Source organism: Lolium perenne, chromosome 2 (assembly GCF_019359855.2).
Source record: "Lolium perenne isolate Kyuss_39 chromosome 2, Kyuss_2.0, whole genome shotgun sequence".
NCBI classification, from domain to species: domain Eukaryota; kingdom Viridiplantae; phylum Streptophyta; class Magnoliopsida; order Poales; family Poaceae; genus Lolium; species Lolium perenne.
In genome coordinates, this window is record NC_067245.2 from 190939670 (window position 1) to 190964057 (window position 24388).

Here is a 24388-nt window from a genome sequence, read left to right on the forward strand (position 1 = left end):
TACCTTGTCAGGTGGCGAGGGTGGTCCGACTCGAATCGTTGTAACATCTGTAGCAGCTCGGCGCGGAGCACTTCTGAGCGTATTCTCCTCGTCGCCCAGCTGCGCGTTCTGCCCCTTTTCTCGCGCCTCGTCCAGCCTCTCGTGGTGCTGCCCACGATCGAGGATGTTCATTAAATTATACAATGATCAATGTTTATTTTTTTCAGAACCATTACAATTTACAATGACCAATTGTGAGATGCACAAGTGGATAGTAGCATATTACTCCAATATTACCGAGATACAAAATTACAATACCCGATTGTGAGATATATATACGAAGGTGGACCAGTACCTTATTACAGCATTAGTTATTGAGATGCAAAATCATTGCCCAATCATGAGATACAAAGGTGGATCAGTAGCATTTTACAACACTATTTTGATGCAACGAAAACTGGCCGGCCATATAAGCTGAATAGTGAAAAGCGTTGTTGAGTGTAAATGTACTACAATACAATATACGGTATACATTGACATATCCATCAAAGGACGGAAAATATGCAGCTAGTGCTTTAAACGGAAAAAACCAGACAATCCAATGATCTACCGTGGCAGAGTAGACGATGCCATGAACTCTTGCTCCAAGCTATAGCAGTTTTGCTCCCTTTGAGAAGGTAAATTAGCTCGGTCCACTATACCATCTTGAACACCCAACAGCGAAAGGTTGACTTGCCTTTGTCCACTGAACAAAGCTAGGTTGCATATCTTCACTTGTCACTGCAACCTGACATGATCTTAATCTTTTGGATCGGATATGCTGCAGTTTCACCTCCACTTGTTTCATAGTCGGCCTCTCTACACCTTGTAGTCGCAAGCAAGTCTCTGCAAGACTAGCGACATCATTAATCTCTTCAGATGTTGCTTCCTCCAGAACTTGAGCAGCCACTATATCTGCAAGTGGTTTCTCCTTCATCTCCCAAAGAAAGTAATTTGACAAGTTTTGCTTTAGCCCAGAATCACTTGTAAAAATAGGCTTCTTTCTGAGCAACAACTCTACAAGTACGACACCAAAGCTATAGACATCACTCTTCTCATTTAACATGCCCGTGTGGTAATACTCTGGATCCAGGTACCCAAAGGTGCCTTGTATATTCGTAACAACATGAGTTTGGTCAATAGGAACCAACCTTGAAGCACCAAAGTCCGATACTTTCGCGGTGTAATTTCCATCCAAGAGTATGTTAGTGGACTTCACATCACGATGAAATATCGATATGGAAGCAGCCGAGTGGAGGTAATAGAGTGCTCCTGCAGCTTCCGCAGCAATTTTCAAACAATCATCCCATGACAGAACAAAACTGCTAGTGGTATCGGCATGGAGGATTCCAAATAACGAACCATTTGGGATGAAGTCATATACTAGCAGTGGGACTTCAGTCTCAAGACAACATCCGAAGAGCTTCACGATATTTCGGTGATTTATCTGTGAGAGGATGGCAACCTCATTGATGAACTGACTAATCTCAATTTGCTCAATGACTTTAGACTTCTTTATGGCCACTACCCGTTGGTCAGATAATATGCCTTTATAAACCATGCCATGTCCTCCATTACCAACAATTCGTGTGGCATCAAAGTTATTTGTTGCCTTTTCTAACTCTAGAAATGAGAAAATCTTGGTGTTGTCACTCGCATTTTCATCAGATGATATCAATTGTTCGAGGAGTAGACCTTGGTTCTGCCGAAAGTGCTTTCTTCGTAGTTCCTTTTGGATGTCTTTTTTCCATGTACGGATGAAAAATATTACAATCAAGATGAAAAGTAGAATTCCAAAACCAACGCTAATCCCAATGGCGATACCTGTAATGATTATACTTGTCATTACTATATCTAGGATTTCATTTAGCTCATTACGATATAATTGATTGTGTAGTAAAACTCACCTAGGACCAGATTTTGTTCTTTGGTCGATCTGCACCTCGTTGTTGCACTGTCATAAACTGTGTTTGTAGGACATTCCATGCAATAATGATTTCCTTGAGTGTTATGGCAAGTCCCATTACATGTGCCCAGTATTTTGCACTCATCAACATCTGCAACAATGAATAAGTAACACGAGAGGAAATACATAAGCATTGTAGTTAAACTGCTAGATGGAGGCCAGTCTGCAAGTAGTTCAAGAAAATCTTTCTTTTAGACTTCAAGTAATCATCGATTACAAAACAAACTCAAGCGGATGTACATATAAACAACTTTGAGAGCTTTCTTGCAGATCTAAAAATTTCCTCTTTGAAATTGTTTTGCAGTATCACTTCCTGGAAGAGAATTTTTACGGCACACAGGCACTCTCCCTGCCCTCTACTTTGGCCATACGTCGCCACTACTGGGCACATCCCTCTGGCTCCAGGCTCATCCCTTCCCCTCTACTACCCTGGGTGTTGTCTAAGTGATTGTGGACTTGTGGCCCATGGGGACACCGTGGAGAACCTAACCTCCGGCCACGGGTTAAGTTAACCTAGCTAAGACTATTGCTAAACGTCCAATGGTTTTTGGCCGAATGCTTGGAGATTACAAAAAAAGTGAAGTTACCATAAATAATAATGAGATTGTTGTGACTACCATTTTGCCCCTTAGATTGAAGTACTCACTGACTTTTCGAGTTACTACTCCATGGATCTAGTGGCAGAGTACCAAATCATATTGGACATTGGATTAAGGAAAATGGATAATCTATATTAATTTGGGCTATGGTAAAAGTCCCCTTCTAAAAAGATGCACGAACACCCACTTATTATAGCATCTCCATAACAAAGAGAGAAGTGCATATTAGGAGGTGCGCAAGAGATGATGAGGATGAGGTAGAGTGTACCTTGACACCCTTCTGTGACATATGGATTCCCATCAAAGCCGGAGATACACTTGCAACGGTAACCAAAATATTCTCGTGCGGAGTGGACATCCAGGCACGTGCTATTCATGCTAGCACATGCATACCCTGTCCTGTTTTCCCGTGCTTCCTGACATGTTAAATCGGCTACGACCCACTGTAGAGATGTTGATTCCCCATGTGCAACATAGGGGTCAAAATCTTCATTCATCTGGAACGAGGGACGTTCTTCCATGTATGAGTTGTATTTGACCTTCAATATCCCATTGTTGATATCTATATAGTTTACTAGGATCTTGTTGACTAGGATCTTGTTGTCGTATATGCCGTATGCTCTAGAGTAAGCATACAATGTCGAATTTGTACAATTGAGCTGAAACGATATCCTTGCAGAACAACCATCTTCTAGGCCGAATGGGAAAGGAATACTGATGTTCCCACACCGTTTAGAGCAATTGGTGTTTCGTTGAAACGGATGATACCCTGATTTCATTAGAGAAAAAGAAGGTCAGCGCATCTTTCTTTGGATCACATCACAAAGGAGAAGGAAAATTCATCCAAGGAGGTCACGTGATCAACTCCTAAAGAATCTATTAATGGCATGGCCAACACGTGCATTTTAAATTTTCAAGAAAATAGACCTTTACCCAGCATAAGAGGTGGCGTGATCAACTCCTAAACAATCTACTAGTTACATGACCTTTATCGAAAAATTAATAACATGACCAGCACGTGCATTTTAAATTTTCAAGAAATTGGACCTTTATTTACCAGACATGAAACAGCCACATGTGTAACATGTCAAATGCATGTTGGTTAAACCCACCAAGTACAACCCAAACTAGTAATTATACTAATGCTAACTTATTAACGGTTTAACTTGTGATATTACACAGAGCTGCACTAGGTAGAGAAAAATAACCTCTACATTTCTCAAAACCACTCACATGAGAATCTTCCTGAAAAACCCTAGTCCCCCGGTTCACAATGATTCGAACTAAAATCACGATATTTATTATGGATCAGAGCGACTATAAAATTTTAGTACTAGTTTTTTTCCATCGCGTTAAACATGTCCAAACATATCTGGATCCAATGTTTTATAGTCATTTGTCTTCCCAACCATCTCTGAACTGTGCGTTTTAATTGCAGAAAATAAAAGAAAAACACTTCATCCATCCACGTCGCTCCCTGCGGGCGACCGGGCGCAACTCAAACAACCTCTCCCTAAAGAGTCCTCTCCCCGCCTCCTCCCCCACTGCAGCCGGCGATAGCCACTGTCCTAAGTCCACTGGTGCCTAAGGCGGCGGCCTCTCCAATATCCGTGCGCCAGAGAGGCTGCGGGGGGCTGCCTTAGCAAGCGGTGGTGCAGCTCAGGTGTGGAGCTCGTCCCCGTGGCCGGCGGCGTGGCATATCTATGGATGACATCGCCCAGAGGTAGTGGAGATGGTGGTCTGCGACAGCGGCTTAACGGACGAGGCACATGGCGGAGTAGGGTGGATGCGAGGCAATGCAGCCCGATCAGCCCTTTCGGACCTGATTTGGGTCGGCTAGACCCGCACGACCACAATGGCATTCTGGGGGCAGTGTGGTGGATTCTCTCCTCGTGGCGGTATGGCGAGGGTAGCCTGGCCTGGGCCAGGCGGGGCCCAGATCGCGTGGCTGCCTTGTCTGCTATGTCCAACATTGTTGTGCCCGGGCAGGTTGGAGCTAGGCTAGGTAGGTACGGATCCGCCGCCATCGTCCATGGTCGTCATGGTGAGTATGATTTGGTTGTATGTCCCATCCTAATGGCGTGAGCTCTTGGATGCCGAGGCGGCGGCCCCTGGAAGGTGGACTGCGCGATTGGCACTCTGGCGAGCGGCATTACGGTGGTGATGGTTTATCTCTTTGGCTATGTGGGTGGCGAGGAGCGGACATCAGGGGATCATGGGTCGTTGGTGCTTCCGCACGCAGTAGAGGCTCCCAGAGCATGTCTTGGAGGCCTGGTTCATTGATGGCGGTGTGGTTGTGATTTTGGGTGAAACCCCAGAGCTTCGGCGCTAGCAACAACGACATCTATGCGTGTCATGTCCCTCTTGGGGGAGCTGTTGCGGTCACCTCCCCCTCCCAAAGCTAGCTCCGAGTAAAAACCCTTGACTGCTTAGGTCTCGATGACGGTGCGTGTTGTGTCGTCACCTTCTTGGAGGCGTCGCCGTGGAGCCGAGGTTCTCTTCGGTTACAGCTCGCCATCATGGGGGATCAAGCTTACTTAGATCATATCTTGAAGACCTTTGGCAGCCTCGGTGGCCTTCTATATTTTACACGTGACTAAGTTTCCACCACTCTTGGATATCTCTGTCCGCTGGAACGATCGGGTATGTCCTCTCCAGCGGGCAGCTTAATCGGTGTGGTGCGACGATGCCTGGTGGTTTCACAAGAAGGTGTAGTGTCACCTCTAGTTGGTAGTCGGGGTGCTTCTTGTGGGGTGTAGCTACTCTTATGTTTTTTTGCTTTATATGTGTTTTTCTTTGTAAGAGGATTCACTCGTCGCTTTATCTCGGTTCGGCTGTTTGGATTTATTTAAAAAACGAGGTGAAATCCTACTCCCTCCTTTTCAGTTTATTAGTCTTCCCCGTATTTCTAGGTCGCCAATTTAACCTATGTAATTTACATTATATAATACAAAAATTATATCATTAGAAAATAGAACATCTAAACTTTCTAATGATATAATTTTTACAACATATAAGTAATGCTGATTTGATCAAATTTACGATCTAGGGATACGCGTACGCCAAATAAACTGTGAGAGAGGGAGTATTTCAAGGTGCGCTGTGATTTGAGGAGACCATCTCTACATTTACGAATAGTACGAAGTGTTAATGGCTGGATGGAATCACCAATCGCGCGTTTGGTATTCTAGAGGCTCCTTTTGGTTGCTCGGAAGGCCTCCGCGTTGTGGCTCAATCGGTTCTCAAAACACCTCTAGGATAGTCCCAAGAGCAACGCTCGAATCGGGTGTTTCTAGTTGGTATGTTCCGTTGTCGTCTAATTTTGCACGCGAGCGTGCAACGGTTGCACGCGTGGAGATGCGCGGGAGACACCACGATTACTCGGTCCTCTCTCCCCACTTTCAATCACCAATCACCGGTTCACTCCTCTCTCTCTCTCTCCATTCGACTCCTTCATCACTGACAGACGCCAACGTCCCATCAACCGCTGCTCATGGCCTCCTCGCCTCCTCTGCCTCGCCCGCATCCTTCGGCTCCAGCGTCGTCGGATCCCGCCGCCCCAACGGTCACCCGCTGAACCCTGCGTAGCTGCGCATGGTCCGGGAGTACGAGGCAGGCGGCCACGATGCGGTGGAGCAGATCAATCCCGGTCGAGTACCGGTGTTGAATCGGTTGTCTCCCGTCACTTTGAGGCCCGTTAGGATGGGTACGAGGAGCGCGGCCATGGCCTCACTACAAGCCGCCAGGATTCAATCGGCGGATCCTGCGATGGGGGTTTTCCAGCCCTACAACCTAGGGTTTGCTTCGGCCAGGGTGGCGGGTGCAGAAGGCTCCAGCCGAGAGATGGACCCTCCGTCGGGGTTCACCTCTACCCCGATGCACGCGCCGATGCCATAGGGCTAGACGCGTCCGGCTGCTCCCAATGTGATGCCTCCGGTCGCGCCACCGACCTTCAGCCGACCCCGTGCTCGTCGGCAACCGTCATCTCCATCAGTACCCCGTCCTCCAATCGCTGCTCCAGACCCCTGTCATCCAACCGCTGCTCCGGCTCCGGCTCCACGTCCTCCTATATTTGGGGTGCAACATCGTGGACCACATGCCGATGCCGCTGCACGGCCTCCTGCTCTGACGGGGCCGTATGAGCTCCATCCCTTCCAAATCGGATTGATGTCAATGTAGATCGGATTAATTTCAATTGGTGTTGCATGTTAGTCATAAGCATGTCAATGATGAGTAGGATGAATGCCATCATGAGTACGATGAATGTAGATCCGATTGATGTCATTGGCAATGTGCGTCGGCATGGCAATGTCACTGGCATGGTGATGTTGATCTTGTCATTGGCATGGTGATGTTCAGCTTGTGCATCAGCATTGTGATGTTGAGCTTGTGCATCGGCATGGCAATGACAAGCATTCCATTGGAGCTCACCATGCCAACTATAGCTCACTATTGTCATTTGCATTACATCTGCAGCTGGCTCTTCCAAGAAACCTTCCCGGACGGGCCCATAGGGGAGTCACGGGACATTGTCGTCCGGGTGCAGCTTCAGGACGCCAATGAAGGGTTCATGGAAGCCCACCGGCAGGTCACTGAGCCTAGGGTTCATGCCGGGCATCCTGCTAACCTGGGGCACGGTCCCAGGTAGCTGTTGCCTTCGTTCTTCGTGCAGTTGGAGAGCTAGGACCTCAGTGCCCTTGTCGTGCCGCCCGCCATGGAGCACCTCCTGATCAAGAAGTATAAGCTCAAAAACAATGGCCCTCCAGTGAAGGTGGCCTTGTACATGGGCGAGCGCCGCGAGCACAAGGCCGCAGTTCTAGTGGAAGGCCGATCACGTCGGCTTCATCAAGTCCTACAGCGAGTTCGCAGGTAAGGCTGAGCTTCAGGTCGATGACACGCTCGTCTTCATCCCTGCCGATGACGGCTTCCAGGTCGACGTGTACAGGAAGGCAAGTTCCTATTCAAGCATCTGGAGCTGCAAGAAGCATCGCCAATGCTCTTATGTTGATCCTCGCTGTTAAGGTTGTCTGCTTGTTCTCTCTGTCTACTTTTGTGAACTTGTTGTTGTGCTGGCATCATGATGCTGTTAAACACATGTTTGTGTGCATACATGCATGTAATGTTGGCATCTACAGGTTGTTAAACATTGCTTTTGGACCTGAGTAGTATGCTCTCGGGTTTAAGTAGGCGTCTTACCAGTGTGACGCTAGGATTAGGTACTATGTACTATGTTCGATGTGTATATATCTGTGTAGTGTGCTGATGATCATCTTTGTGTTGTTTAGTGCCGTTATGTGATGGTAAGGCTACCATATTTTAATATGGTGAGGAGAAGCAGACGATGTATGCCTAAAATGACAACCCAAACGCATGTACTATAACATCATAGATGACACATTTTTTACAGACATCCAAACAAACTGGTACTTTACCAGGTCACCAAACGATAGACTGTTTCTGGCCCGTGACCCGTGTAAAAGCCCAGGTGAGTTCTTCTCCTTTAGACTAGTCACAATGGGAAGTATCATACACTAGTATCATGCATATGATACTAGTTTATGATACTAACCCCACAATGCATAGTATCATAAGATAGTATCATAGTATCATCATATTTAATGTTTTGTAGAATCTCAATGTAAATGTGTGTACATGATGTGTTTGTCATTAAGTTTTCTAGTTTTACGTGCTATGATACCGTATCATATTATGATACCACTCTCATCTCTCACCTCATTAATTGGTGTGCCACATCAGATTTTTGCCAACATGGCATGCATGATACTACTTATGATACTCCCATTGTGGCTAGTCTTACGCAGTCATCCACAATTTTGTCTCAGTCTAGTATTATATGCGCCCGTGGGAGCACAACGACAGTTGCGATGACTTGTTGGCCACAAAGCAGGACCGGTGATTTATTGTTTGAACTATGTGCTTTAAATTGTTGTATGCACGGAGAAGATTTCGATGCAGAGACCGGGGTTGTAACCTCCTTTTGGTTTTTTTATTTGACGGTCAAAGACTATTTTATTTGTAGAAATTATATGTATAGAACGGTCGAAATGGTGAAAATAGGAACAAAAAAAAGGATGGGAAAAATGGGTTGCCGCATTGGTGTCATGGCCAATACACGACAGACAGGAATGAGTTCACATTTTGTGTTCACATTTTGTGTCTGAAATAGATCGTCATGTTGAAGTTTCCCTAAACGGATGCGATTCAGTGAAAATATTACCTCGATTTGGGGACCAAGAAGGGTTCTTTAAGCCTCTGAGACTAGCATCACTGATGGCATATAATAGTCTTATAGAATATTTGTCGTATTCTTCCGACTCACACTGTTCTCACATACAGTGGCGGACCTAGGAATTAACCGAAGCTTGGTTGAGGCGCAAGGAAACAAAAAAAATTCTCTAACAAATATAAGCATCGCATGGAGCAAATATTATTTTAACAATAGTTTTATTTAAAACATAAAAAATGGCTGATATGTCAATTAATCGGCCAATTTATAATGAATCATGTGGTGAGCTATAAAGTTACAACATATTGTCATGGTTTATCGCCGAGGCTGGTATATCGGTCTGACATCCCTCGTTATGTCGGCAAATATATCGTGTATCGGGGTCTAGTAGCTGATTGTTTGGTCGATAGTCTTGTAGAAGTGTACATTAGCTTAAATTTTGCCAACTTTTTGTTGATTCAAAGGCAAGAAATCAAGGTAATAATTCTCCAATATTTTTTAATATAGTGAATATTAGAACTTTTAATGCGAGAACTTGGGATTTTTTTAAAGAAAACTAGCCAATAAATGGAAATGCCCTTAGTAGAAGATAAGAGATTAACCTAATCTAAAGCCGATCAAGGGATTTCTCAAAAATTGCCTCATATAGCCCGGCATGACAGCGCTTGAGCACACCGTCGATGTGCTCAATCGCTAGGCGCAAGGGGCGCGCGACAGAGAAGCCCGAGCAGTAGGGAGGGTAGGTCCGCAATGCATGATGATCTTTTTGATATGTTCGACTCATATATTTTTCAGAAGGCAGGATGCCGTATGTTTTCTTTTTCAAACGGAGGTAAAAACTTTGCCCCATCTACTAATTAAAAAGAGAGTGCTCAGTTTTTAGGAAAAAAACCGAGCGAAAATCTACAACAACAAGGCTAAGAACACACATACAAGAGAGCACCCTAAAATAATGCAACCTCTAAACCAACTAGATAACCCAAAAGCACACCGTTGCAAAGGAGACCCACTAAAAGGACTGAGACAACCTAAAAAGAGTCCAACAATTAAGCCTCTGAAACTTCCTTTGTTACGGCTTTCTTCCTTCTTATCCTTCTAATAGATACCTTCCTAAGAGACTTCTCCACCTTCTTGATCATATCCTCTGAGCCCTTGCCAGCCAAGACACAAGCAATTTCCTTTCCATAACCAGGACTAACTGCCTCCAAACTAGTAGCAAGCAAGCCACAAAGTTCCTTTGCAAAAAGAGCCTCTGAGCTAGGATCCAACACTGCTCCACGGTCCAAAGAGACGAGGGACTAGCAAGGCTTCAAATGTGGCGGTGAGGGTCTTGTGGAAACCTCCAAGGTCCCAAAAGAGCACAACACCGACGGAAACACCACAGGAGAATCCCCACACAACTATTGTAGCTCTGGTGTGATCTGCAACACCGGAGCCAATAACTCACCTATGTCCTCGCCCTCAAAGTCAACAGACGCAACATGAGAGAAACGTTCGGGCACATGTGTCAGCAGTCCTGACTGAGCAACCAGTTGCCTGTCGGACTCAGGCAAGAGAGAGACTATCGTATCGACATTAGAACACTTCTCAAGGTCAAGCGCATGAGTCACAACCATGTCTATGCCCTCATGCTCAGGGGTGGCCGACTCATTAGACAGCGACGACGGACCATGAGGAGAGAAACAACCATAGATGTGATCTACCTCAACCACAGACGACTTCTGCTCAGAGGAGTCAAGCTCGGTCGACTCCAAAGAACCACCAACACGCGCCAACAACAGCTTAAGACCAGCCACCTCTTCACGAAGAGGGCGAGACACCTCCTCGACGCGAACATCAACCAGCTTAAGGAGCTCCATGCGCATCAAGGCAATCTGGGACTGAAAGAGAGAGTCCATAGTGGCATTGACCTTGATCTGCTCGCAACTCATAGGAGAGGGTCTTGGCAGTACCGTTGCAACCGAGTGGTGCTAAGACCTCAGCCCAACTTCGAGGTGATGACGGACGACGAGGCTGAGCAGACGAGGAGCGGCTCCGTTGGCAGCGAGAAGAATCAACCGGAGAACGAACACATGTGACCACCTCTTCACCAAGTGCAGCGGGAAAGCGACCACGGCAGAAACGCTCCTGGTGACCAGGACGACGACAACGGATACATCTAAAGGGCCCACGACATATGCTGACATGGTGGTCATGCTCGAGGCACCTGGAACGTCTCCCGCGAGCCCAACGCTTGAAGGCGAGGCTACACTCGAGACCTTCCTCTCGAGCCAGAGACGTTGGCTCTTGGCCGAGGCAACCGCCTCGACTCACCTGCACCCAGCCATCCTCATCTAAAACAACCGCAACTGCAGTGGTCATCGCCGCATTACCCATGACCTCGCTGTCAACAGCAGCAGGCAGCCGGCTAGAAGAAGACGCCCTACCTGCACACATCGACGCAGCAGATGCATGGCAGTAGCCAGGTGCGCCTCCTCGCTCCCTGCGGCGGCCACGTTAGCAGCTAGAACCACCTCACTGACCGCAGTCACAGATTCGAGCTCTCAGGCTGGTCATAGTGGTAAGTATCATGTAGTAGTATCATGCATATGATACTACTACATGATACTACTACATGATACTATCTCTATAGTGGGTAGTATCATAGTCTTGCTATATTTAATGTTTTTTAGAATCTCAATACAAATTTGTGTACAAGATTTGTTTAGCATTAATTTTTCTTGGTCGTGCTATGATACAGTATCTACCTATGTTACTATCTCCTCATTCCTCCTTAATTAATGTCATGTCAGCATTTTTGTGGGACCAATATGCATCATACTACTAGCACTATAGCTAGCCTCGTGTGAAGATGAAGCTTCCGCCGGCATGGGCGGGCACGAACCTGCAGCAAGCAGACGTAGCAGACTGGATACGGCACCAGCAGGGGCGCCGAGAGGCTGGCCAGTAGCGGGCGCCGAAGGCATGAGGACGTCCGCTAGCGAGACTAGCGCGCCGGAGTTCTCCGCCCAAAACCGTCCAGCTGGAGGCAGTCGCGACGGTCAAGGAGGGTAGCAGCTGGCAGGGATGCCCGGAGTTGAGGAAGAGGGCCATCAGTTGGAGGGGTGAGGAGCCGGCGTCATGGCGTCCCGAATGGAGCAGAGCGGCCGCAGCGACACGGCAGCTGCGGCGGCGAACCTTGGGATGGTCGGGGAGAGGACGCCGAGAGGGTCCCGGATCTGGCCGCAGCGACGCCGGAGCTAAACGGAGGTGGGAGATCAAGGTGGCGGCGGCGGGGCTTCCTCAGCCGCGGACATGGTCGCGAGAGCCTGTTAGATGCTTCTGTAAGAATATAATTTTTTGCCCTACGTTTTTTCATCTTCGTAGAAATGAGGATATGGCCGCACAAGCCGATTGCACATGTGCGTGAGCTCCATGTACGACCACTGCCGGGGAGCTAGTGTAGACGCTAAGTCTGAAAACTCAGCTCCGGAACTCGATAGAGAGAAGAGGATAAACACGAGGATTTTGTGCAGCGCTCAACAACTGCTATTTTTCGTTTTTCTTTCTCTTATTTGTAGCTCTTACAACTGAACAACTAACGATCCTAGAAACAAGGGCACATGATCAGGTATCTCGCTCCTGCCATCTCACGAACACCTGACCACTTCCTGACGCTGCCGTGCGGCACGAGTTTGATCCGTGCCATCCCACAGCGCTACGATCACGGCCACTAACTACACTAGCTCGGAACAAGTCTCGAGAGCCTATCATTATTTTCAGCTAAGTAAACAACTAACTGAAACCATCCTAACGCTGCTAACTGAAGAACTAGCCGTTGTCGAACACTTAGTAAAATTCTTCAGTTAACGGCGACTGTCGCCAGGCCTAAGCTTCAATAAATCTTTACCTAAGGCTGGCGATCAGATTCTGACCTCCATGACGCCGAGCCTCAGTCGCATCTCGATGAATTTGACGCGGCCCAACGCCTTGGTGCGGATGTCAGCAAGCTGGGCATCAGTGCTGACGTAATCGATGTCCACCTTGCCATCTTCCACGCACTCACGGAGGAAGTGATACTTGACGTCGATGTGCTTGCTCCGCTCGTGATGGAGTGGGTTCTTGCTTAACGCGATCGCTGACATGTTGTCGACGCGCAGCTTCGCCTTCAGTGGCGCGTCGCCGATCAGTTCTCCTAGGAGCTTGCAGAGCCACACACGCTGACACCACGCTTGTAGCAGCATCCATAGCTCGCCGTCCCTGAGACTTACCAGAGGATCTGCTTCACCGCAGCCCAGTGCGGTGCTCCTGGCTCCTCCAGATACCTGCTCACCATGCCGACAACAAACATGATGTCGGGACACGTGTTGCAGAGGTAGTAGAGGCTGCCTACGATGTTGTGGTAAAGCGTCGCGTCGATGAATCCCACTAATTCTGTCTTGCCAAGCTTCAGCCTGCTCTCCATTGGCGTGTACTTCGCGTTGCATCCCGTTATGCTAGTTGCAGCAAGGATTTTGGCGACGTAGGCACTCTGGCAGAGGGTGATCGCATCTTTCCCCGCACCACCTCGAGGCCGAGGTAGTGGGATAGCTGTCCAAGGTCGCTCATGGCAAATGTGCACTGCATCTCCTCCTTGAACCTGTCAATGTCGCCATTGTCTGACTCGATGATCACCAGGTCATCAATGTACACGCCGACGATGAGAGTCGAGGCACTAGTGTTTCTCCTATACACCTCTTGCTCGAGGGGACTACCCTCGAACCCCAGAGAGGTGAGTGTTGTGTTCAACTTGGCGTTCCATGCGCGCAGTTCCTTGTGTAGTCCGTACAACGCCCTGCGCAGCCGTAGTACACCATGTTTGTTCTCATCGTCAATGTACCCTAGAGGTTGATGGACGTAGACCTCCTCCTGCAGGTCGTCGTTAAGGAACACGCTATTGACATCGATGTGGTGCACCGGCCAGCCGCGGTGTGCGGCGAGCGGCAGCAGCAGACACATGGTCTCCATGCGTGCAACCGGTGCAAACACCTCATCGTAGTCCACGCCTTGCCACTGCGCGTAGCCCTTTGTCACGAGTCGCGCCTATACTTCACGACATGTCTTGCATGATCCTTCTTTACCTTGTACACCCATTTCAGCCCGATAGCTATGTGTCCAGGTGGTAGCGTGCAAAGCTCCCAGGTGTCATTGTCGTGGATTAATCCGGGCTCGGCGTCCATGGCCTCCTTCGAGCATCCCTTGGACAACACCTCGTCGATGCTCTCAGGTTCCTCCGCCGCCATAAGACAGAGATGTACTTGCTCTTCTTGTTCCTCGTCCAGCTGCTCAAGGATGTGCTGCATCTTGCGACGCTGTGGCAGCATGTGGTCGAGGTCGTGGCGCTCGTAGTCATCGCTCAGAGGCGTGGCCCAGCCGTCCTCCGTTGATGCAGGTGAGGGTGTCCGCGGCGCGATGTCAGCGCGTGCCACTCCACCGGTGCGCGGCGTCTTGGTGTCCGTGGTCGTTGTCGCGGAGGTAGTCCTGCTCGACGTGGATGGGTCCCCTGCTTGGTGGGGCATTGTTCGATGATGACCCAGCTTTGAAAATTGGCGGAGAGGGCATGGTGTTAGAGCCACTAGGGTCGTCAGGGTAGACAACCAAAAATTGTTCGGCGTAGTGCTGTTTGCCGCTCCCGTCCAATCCCACCTTCTTTGCTCCTCAAATTTTGCGCCGCGAGTCACACGCATGTTCTTTGTTGCAAGATCGTAGACCCTGTACGCCTTTGAGCCTTCCTCGTAGCCGACGAAGATCATCGGCGAGCTTGTCGATTCCATGCCCGAGCCGCTTGACGTGGACGATGCAGCCGAATGTTCGCAGTGGTGTACCGCAGGCTTCCTGGCGTGCCACACCTCGTACGTCGTCATGCCATCGATACTGTGCGTGGGTGCTCTGTTGAGATGGTACACCGCCGTCTTCACCACCTCGCCCCAGAATGTGGCAGGAACGCCCATGCTTTTCAGCAAGCATCATGCCATCATCACTATTGTCTGGTTCCTCCGCTTGACCACGCCGTTCTGTTGCGGGGTGTACGGAGCCATGGTGAAGTGCTTGATGTCGCCGTCGTCGCAGAACTGACGGAACACAGTGGAGTTGAACTCCCCACCCTGATCTGAGCGAAATCCTAGCAGGCGTAGGTCGGATTCCGCTTCTGCTCATGCATTGATCCTTCGGAAGCGTTGAAAGTGATCAGCCCGCACAAGTCGGTGTGGACCAGCTCCAAGTTCTTCGTGGCATGGTACCATGCGACCTGGGGAAATGGGTGCCGATGCTGCTTCCCCAGGGCACAACTGTTGCACACCTGATCCAAGCGGTTGAGCAGCGGCATGCCGCCTACCATGCCTTGGGGCCCCAACTCGCGCATCGCGCGGAAGTTGAGATGGTCGTAGCGAGTGTGCCACTACCACGCCGGGTCTGTGGCGCTCGCGATCAGACACACCGGCTGTGCCGATGTTAGGCGCAGCATGTAGAACCGTCTATAGTTCCACTCTACGAATGCAAGAAGGCAATTGTTGGCGTCGCGTGGATGAAGCCAAGCATGTTGTATGTGGGTGTCGCGGCCGATTTCGTCTATCTGTCCCAGGCTGATGATGTTGCTACGGAGACGAGGAATATAGTACACGTGAGACAATGTCAGATGCTCACTATTGCGAAATTCTTAGATGATCGGGCCCTTCCACCTCTGTGCCGTCACAGAGCTTCACAACGCTCATCTGCCGATGTCAAGCTCGGAGAAAATTTTGCGGCACCCGGACATGTGGTTCGACGTGCCGGTGTCCAGGTACCATGAGGTGTCGCAACGATCACCGTCTTTGACGGCGCGGGCTTGAGACTGTTTCTCGTTCAGCAGAACGTGCTCGATGGAGCTCTCCTTTATCGCAGTGTCTGAAGACACCATGGCGAGGAGTAATGACTGCTCCTGTTCGCCATCATTCTCGCGCGCAAGGTTCGCTTTCTCCTTGTGTTACCTGCGTGGCTCGGTGCAGTCGCGAGAGTAGTGGCTGGCGAACTTGTTGCAGTTGTACCACTTAACGGTGGACATGTCGCGTTATTGAGCACCAGCATGCCGCCACACCCGGCACAGTCGCTGCGCTGCCCTTCTTCTTCCCTTTGCGGAATTTGCCGTCGCCGCCAGAGTGATCACGGCCCTAGCCCTGCTCCTTGTGGCGGGCATGCCACAGCTGCTCCGTGAGCAGCAGCTGCATGTCATTGCTGCTCTGCCCGAGGCGGTATCGATCCTCAGCCAAGTGCAACCGATTGATCAGTTCCTCCACCGTGAGGAGACAGACGTCTAGCAGGGTTTCAATGGAGATGGTGACCTGCGTGTACTGGGCAGGAGCGACTTGCAGAAGTTTTCCATCTCGTCGCCGAGGATACGCAGGTTGCTGGCGAGCGTGTTGATGCGCATTCCAAACGCCTCCAGTCCCTCGCCGTTCTTGAATTGGATCTAGGCCAACTCCCTGCGCAGGCGCTGTGCTGTGGCCTACTTGACACGGGCAGCGCCAAGACGCATGGTCTTGATAGTCTCCCACGTCTCCTTCGATGTCTTCTTTGCTGCGAGCATGCCCACCATTTCTGGCGGAACTAAACGCAGTATGGCTCCGAGCGCTGCCTTGTCGTCCGGCACGCTCACTGGGTAGCCCCAGAGGAGACTCACCTCCATGTTGATCTGCATGACCAATGCCCACTCCATGTAGTTCGTTTGGGTGAGCATGGGCCAGACGATGGAGTTTCTTGGCGTGGCGCGCTCCTCCATCATCCTCTCATGGACGGTGATCTTGTTGCCGCCGCTCCTGCGTACGGTGCTTCGTCCACGATGTCGCGTCGTCCGTGCCGGCGTCCATGATCACCTGCTCTCAACGGCCCTTGCGTCCACCGCATCCTTCTCCTCCTTCTCCTTCCGCAGCCTCTCCTTCATCGCCGGAGAAGCGCTTGACATGGTCACTTGGGTCGGTAACCGCTCTGATGCCAAATGTAGACGCTAAGTCTGAAAACTCAGCTCCAGAACTCGATAGAGAGAAGAGGATAAACACGAGGATTTTGTGTAACGATCCTAGAAACAAGGGCATGACCAGGTATCTCGCTCGTGCCATCCTACGAACACCTGACCACTTCCTGACGCTGCCGTGCGGTGTGCATTTGGTCCATGCCATCCCACGGCGCTACGATCACGGCCACTAGCTACACTAGCTCGGAACAAGTCTCCATAGCCTATCGTTATTTTCAGCTAAGTAAATAACTAACTGAAACTATCCTAACAGTGCTAACTGAAGAACTAGCCATTGTCAAACACTTGGTGAAATTCTTCAGTTAACGGCGACTGTCGTCAGGCTTAAGCTTCAACAGCTAGGGTATGCCAGAACTTCCTCCCCATCATCGACGCCACCGACTACCTCCCTCCTCCCGAGCCAGTGCTCCTTGATGTTGCCTCCGATGAGTCTGTCAACTCCGACAGTGATCCGGCTGACTCTGAAGACATGGAGGTGCCGACCCGGCCTGACCATGTGGATGTCTATATGCCATTTGTCAACCTCCACCACTTCGACCACCTCGCCTATGCCTTTGCCACTCCACCCACCCAAAACCCTAACTCCCTCATCCTCCAAGCAGCGGACCTCGGCTGCGAACCTGATCGGGTAGCTCTGTTTCCCTCCTACGATGGAGCTCGTGGCCGTCTTTGCCTCCGATATGGACATGGAGCATGCTGTTAACAATGGGCCTTTCTTTGGCCGCGAAGCCTCGGTCTATTTCCGTCGGCATGATGAAACCAACCAAGGGTTTATCTCTGAGCATGAAGCAATGGCAGCTCTGTCGATCAGTCGTTTCCCTTTCGGGCATTGGCAGAGGCAACACATCACCCACTCCGCCGGCCCTTACGCCAACCCGCATGCCATCGACCCCATCTGCCTCACTGGTGTCGACTTTGAGGCTATCTTAGTCACGGTCAAGGCGGAGACCATCACCGACATCCCTCTCAACCTGGCCATCAAGAACTACTGCAGCATCGGCACCATTAGCGAGATCACCAACATCGATTTTGAGGACTTGGCTGCTGGCTCGGCCCCCTCTTCTGGGCTGGACCTAGGGCCTATTCCTGATGCTGCCTCGTCGCAGGATGATGAGGAGGTGGTCGACCTCGAGGGCGGCAACGGCTACACCGACGCCATGGAGATGCTCGGCATCCCTCCGCCCATGGTACCGCAAGGGGAGTCCTTCAGCGCCGCCCCTGTAGCGTCTATGGTGGCCCGGGCCCTCACCAATGCTCCGTCGCTGCCCAGTGTAAATGGTGGCCCGGTCCTCTCCAAACCTGCCTGTGTGCATGTGCAGCTTCGGCTTGGCTTCTTCGACGTGCATGTCACCGACTCTTCTGGTGAGCAGCTCTCCTTCCGCCTGCCGCTGCGCAAGGCCGCCTCCGACAAGGGCTCCAAAGGCCTAATGGTAGCCAACTTCGTCACTGCCTCTGTCGAGCTTCTCGACTCTGTGGCGCTGCTTGGGCCTCTGCGTCACCCTGTCCTCTGAGTCGTCGTCCTCGCCCGCGCCGCGGCGATGCCCTCTGGCACCTCCGTCACTCTCGCCGTCGCCAACGACATGATCATGAGCAACCTGGCCCAGTCGCCGCCTTCGATTGATGATGCGGCAACCAACATGGACGCCCCCTCGCCTTTTCCCGCAAGGCTAGTCCGGTGCATGGGCAGCTGCGTGCGGCTGGCAGTGATGACGGGGCACAACCTCTCCCCCTCGTCAACCTTGCTGAGGCCATCTCGGAGCCTCCCGTGCGTCCGGCCTCCCCGTCGCACTTGACGCCGGTGCAACTTCTGGCTGGTGAAGCCTCCCTGGTGTCCGGCGCTGTCTGGCATGCACCACCATCTCCTCCGCAGCTGCGACACTTCTCTCGTCTGGCCAGCGCGCGCTACGTCTTCATCATCAACAAAGCCATCGCGAGGAAGCAAGAGCTTGATGAGGGGCCTGCGGCTGCTCCTAGACGCTGTGGAGAACTCTCTGCCGATGCTCTTCTGGCCGTTGCTCTTGAAGAAGGCGGCCAGCTGCAAAAGGAAGATGTTGGGGCTATGGCTACAGCCCATTACATCCAGCTCTCTTACCTTGGCCTTGCCGAGTCTTCGGCGCCGGAGACCTCTGTTTCTCCATGAATGCGACGACGGGTGCTCCTCCAGCCCGCTACCCTTGCTATTCCTATCTACGGGCTATGTCTCGCCCGGTTCCTGCCTCTACCTTGGTTATCCACCTTGCGCTTCTGGTTCTCTGCCCTTACGATGATGAGCCGTTCATCTGTGCTGCCACCTTGGTTTGGCTTACGTATTGCTTTTCTTACTCCCTCCGTCCATTAATAGATGTCCAGTGAAAATAGTACTACCTCCGTTCATTAATAGATGTCCAGTGGTTCGTCTAAATTTGGATGTATCTATACCTAAAAAATGTCTAGATACATTCGAATTTAGACAAATGTTTGACATCTAAAAATGGACAGAGGTAGTACTATTTTTTGGGCACCTTTGTTTGCCCAATAATCCTACACTTACGGGATGGGATTACGGAATTTTTGCTACGGGCGAACGTGGATGCGTGTGGTTGGAAGTTTTCTGGGGCAGTTGCTCGGCCTAATTCTCTCAAACCAATACCTGATTCACACGTCTGCCCGTACGATTTTGTATGTAAGGATTAGCCCGTATGTAACCGCACCTGTGAGACCTTTCTGTTAAGGCATGATTTGTATTCGTATCTTGTTACGGATGCTTTGTTTTCTCACCTTAGGTGCCTGTCTTTTTCTGATGTTGATTAAAATCCTTCTTGACTGTTGGAACATGCGCGGCCTTGGGCAGCACCGCAAACGCCACTTGGCCAAGTCAAACCTTAGCAAAAAGAACACCGAGCGCGCCACCTACTGGCGCCTGTGGGCAAAAATCAAAAATTGCGTCCTTGGGGATGAAAACTCCAGATATTTCCACCTCTGCACCTCCGGTCGCCTTCGAAAGAACCAAATCAAAAACCTTGACAATTGGGACAGTATAACTGTCTTCTCCCACCCTGTGAAAGCTTCCATCCTTCATGATTTCTTCAACAACCTTCTCGGCACCCCCGTCCATGCGGTGGATCGGCTGGATTGGGGGTCCCTTGTTGCCTCCACCTCGCTGAATTCTACCCAAGCTGCCCCCATCATTCGCCCCTTTTCCCTCGAAGAAAGTCAAGCCGCTCTCTTCTCTATGAATAACAACTCCAGCCCGGGTCCTGACGGCTTCGGTCCTACTTTTTTCAAGAGAAACTGGGATCTTGTTAAAAACACTCTTTACGACTCCATGGACAGTTTCCATAACCTCTCTTCGGACCTTTGTCCCATTAACAAGTCCCATATTGTGCTCCTTCCTAAGAAGGATGGAGCTAACACACCGGATAATTTTCGGCCAATCTCTCTCCAAAACTGTTGTCTTAAGATCCACTCGAAGTGCCTGACCCTTCGCCTCAAGGATCTCATTCCTTTCCTCGTCCACCCGGACCAAACTGGCTTCATCTCTGGAAGGTCTATTACAGAAAATTTTCTCTATGCTGCAGACCTGGTGCAAGCCTGCCACAAGAGGTTCGCCCCCGCTGCGGTTTTCAAGCTTGACTTCCGTAAAGCCTTCGAATCTATCAGCTGTGACGCCCTTGACCATATCATGATGGCCAAAGGCTTCCCGGATCTTTGGCGGGCTTGGATTAAGATGCTCAACCATTCTAGTCAAACGGCAGTTCTCCTAAACGGGGTCCCTGGTAGATGGATCCAATGTCGGCGCGGCCTCCGGAAAGGCGACCCCTTATCCCCTTTCTGTTCAACATTGTTGTGGACGTTCTTCAACAGATGCTTTTGAAAGCCTCCCAAGAGGGGCTCCTCCTCCACCTGCTGGTTGACGACCTCCCCTGCCCGGTTCTCCAGTACGCGGATGACACTCTCATCATCATCAGAGCTATCCCCGGCCATGTCGCCAATCTTAAACGGCTCCTCGATGATTTCTCTGCCGCCATTGGTATCACTATCAACTTCCACAAAAGAACCATTGTCCCCATCTGCACCAGCCCGGCAGCAGCCCTCGCCATGGCTGACAATTTCGGTTGCACTGTTTCCTCTTTCCCCCAAACCTACCTGGGTCTCCCCCTCTCCACATATAAACTTCGCCTAGCCGATTTTGCCCCCATCATTCATACAAGCGATATGCGGCTCTCTGGATGGCGCGGTCGCTGCCTCCCTATTGGTGGGCGCCTTATCCTGGTAAACTCGGTCCTCACTGCCATGCTTGCCCATGCCTTGAGTGCCAGCCTTCTCCCGGTAGGGGTCGTTGAAGCCATTGATAAAAGGCGCAGAGCTTTCCTCTGGAATGGGGAAGAGACCTGCAATGGGGGGAGCTACAAGGTCGCTTGGGACGACGTCTGCGTCCCCAAGAAACTTGGCGGCCTCGGCGTTCTCTCTATCCGCTCCCAAAACTCTGCTCTCCTTAGTAAATTCCTCACCAAACTTCACTCTGACTCTGATGCCCCCCTGGGCTTGCTGGCTTCGTCGTTCTTACGGCTAGAACGGATCCAGGGATCTTGGCGAAAGCCACCACCTCGACACCCCCATCTGGAAGGATATCGTGGCTGGCCTCGAAACTTTCCGTCTCATCTCCAAGGTGATGGCACCTCCACTTCCTTCTGGTTTGATCTTTGGACCGGAGACTCCACGCTTCACGGTCGTTTCCCTAACCTATTCTCCCACTCTACCCGTGCCCATATTAATGTGGCCACGGCCATCGCATCCGATTTCCGCAGCACCATGGGGCCGCGCCTATTGCAAGCTGCTGAGGCTGGCCTCCGTAACCTGGCAAACGAGTTTAGTTCGGTGGTCCTGCGCCAAGATGCCCCGGATGCTCGTTCGTGCCGCCTCACTAACACCAAGCTGTCGAACAAAAGTTTCTACTCCAATTCTTTCAGGCATCTGCAGGTTGACGATCTGGCAGACAAGGTTTGGAAAACTGCTGCCCCCCTCAAGTGCAAGATTTTCTGTTGGCTGGCTAGCAAGAAACGCATCCCCACAAACGAACGGCGGTTCAGACACCAACTCAGCACCACCGCCGCATGCCTCTCATGCAGCCAAGATGAAAACACGGACCACCTACTCCTTCTGTGCCCCCGGGCCCAAGATGTGTGGAGCTCTTTCTACCCTGACTTCGCAAGCAGAGGGCTTTCCCGTGTCCCGGACCTCTGGACTTCGCTGTGCCAGAACTTCGAGGAAGCCACCACCACTACTGCCATTCTCTGGAACATCTGGAAACAGTGGAACGCTCGCACCTTCAACGGTGTGGATGAAGACCTTACTCTCGTTTCCAGGAGATGCATAGAAGATATTAGGTTATGGGCTCACCGGTGTACTACCCCCCTCCTCCTCCTCCGCTCTAAATAATTGGTGTACCGGTTATGACCCCCCTTGAGGTCCCCCCTCCCTCTCTCTTCCCCTCCATACCTCCTCTAATATGTTGTAACAGTCCCTTGTACTCTTGTGGTCATTTATAAAAGTGTTCAGGCTGGCGTAAGCCCGCCGTAGCCAGGGTCAAAAAAAATGAAGAGGGTCAAGTCCTCCTCCCGCGCGGCGCGGAAGTGGAACGATAGGAGGAACGTGGGGGTCGTGGTAGGAGGCGTCAGCCTTCCGTTAGTAGAGGGGTTGCTGCCTCGCTTGAAGGGAGTAGAAGGCAGAGCAGGGCCACTCGCCGCCGCTCCATCGCTGCCGGCGCATTTATTCAGGACAGACAAGAAAAGGGGTGCTGACAAATGGTTTCAGAAAATTGCAAAATAGTCCAGAATTTTAATAGTCTAACATATGTCGCACGAGACCGTTATTGCAGTGCCACGTCAGACTGAATCATCAGTCACAAACCTGAAAACCTCATTGGCACGGCTTATAAATGGGTTAAGTGTTTTTTTTTTGAAAAACAGTTGACCAATATAGGTGGGTTTTGTTATAGTTACCTTTGTGGTGATTTTTTTGTAATTTTCTCCTTAAAAAAGTAGTTACTGTTTTGGTTAAACAACAAAATTAAAGAAATTTGGCTGTGTGCATAGACTCTGTAAGAAAAAAAAACTTATTTTTTCGCAGAGAGTAATTACGTACCTTTGTCACGTGAACATCCATCAGTTATATACGGATTTCCCCTGTAACCATCTTCGCAAATACAAATATAAGAACTGATGTAGTTTGGTTCATCGTTACTGTCATCAGTGCTATGGTTGCTGAGACATGCATAATCTGTCCTGTGCCGGAAGGTGCTAGCAGGGCCGGGTTGATCAACAACGATGCTCCATCTAATATAGCCACCAGCGGTTACATCAATTGCATCCCACATGGAGATTCGGTTATTATTGTGCTCTCTGAATTTTGGTTCTCCAATCTTTTGGCGGACAAACTTGATCTCGAAGGCAGCAGCAACCTCGGATCTAACATGGGTGGAGCAACACCCTGTGCCGTTGCAGTTCTGTTGAGCCACCCTGCCTATGATATCTTCGTCAGGACATGTAGCACTGCACCCACCCACCGTATTGTTCCTGTCAAGCACTTGCATGTCGAAGTCGCAACCGGTGAAGTTCAGTTGCAGATTATAGTCTCTGAAAGATCTCCCAAGATTCCAGGACATGTTGTACACATCGACCTCAGGTCTCAAGGAGATGGAACGGGAAAACGATAACAAAATATCTGGGTGGGGGTCGATGTCGATATACTCATTATCCTGGACGACCTCCGTGATGCCGTCGTTCATGAGGAGCATGGGACCATGCGAGGAACTGTGGTTTTTGCAGATGAACTCAAAGTCTTGCGACCGGAAGCAGCCAGGTCCGATGCCGAATGGGTACTCGAAGCTCACGTTCCCACAGCTCTTCTGACAACCGGCAAGCGTGGTGGTGGAGGGAAGAGTCGTCTCGTTCGCCGGTTGGCTTCTTTTCACGCCGGATGCCCGCACCGCTGCCGCCTGTAGCAGCAGCAGTGGGAGCAACCAGGAGAGTGCGTCGAGGAGCCTCATGTTCGTCCGCCCAATATTCGAGGTGTACACATGAACTAGATACGCGGGATTGGTATATTGGCTAGTGAGGAGTATCTGAAGGCGTACGTACTCAGGAGCGACGACGCGGTATATATTTCTGTCTAAAGGCGCGCGAAGGAAGCTGAATTACCTGTCAATTTCATGGTATTAAAACCCAACACGACTTTTAATAAACAAGAAGAAAAGAAAAAGAACTATTCAACAACGTGGGTGATACGGCATGCACGGATAAGGTCCAAGTTGATTGGAGCCAAAAATAAAATAAAAACAAGATGCTTTTTTCTAAAATTAAACGTACTACTCCCTCTGGCCTGATTTAATTGTAGCGATCCATAAAAAATGTGCTGTAAAAATACATCCGTACACCTGGGTAACAGGGCACTATGTATATATACATGCAAAAAGAAATAAGTAACTCAAAAACTGGGCGAGATCCAAAACCTGTGGTTGGGTGGTTAGGCCATCTCCAACGGGGCGACCCAAACCG

The 24388-nt window shown here is 50.3% G+C and overlaps 1 pseudogene; it reads right to left on the bottom strand.

Annotated features, from left to right (window-relative positions):
• Positions 1-323: 323 nt before the first annotated feature.
• Positions 324-23979, bottom strand: LOC127306861 (wall-associated receptor kinase 4-like; annotated as a pseudogene).
• Between the last annotated feature and the right edge of the window lie 409 nt (positions 23980-24388).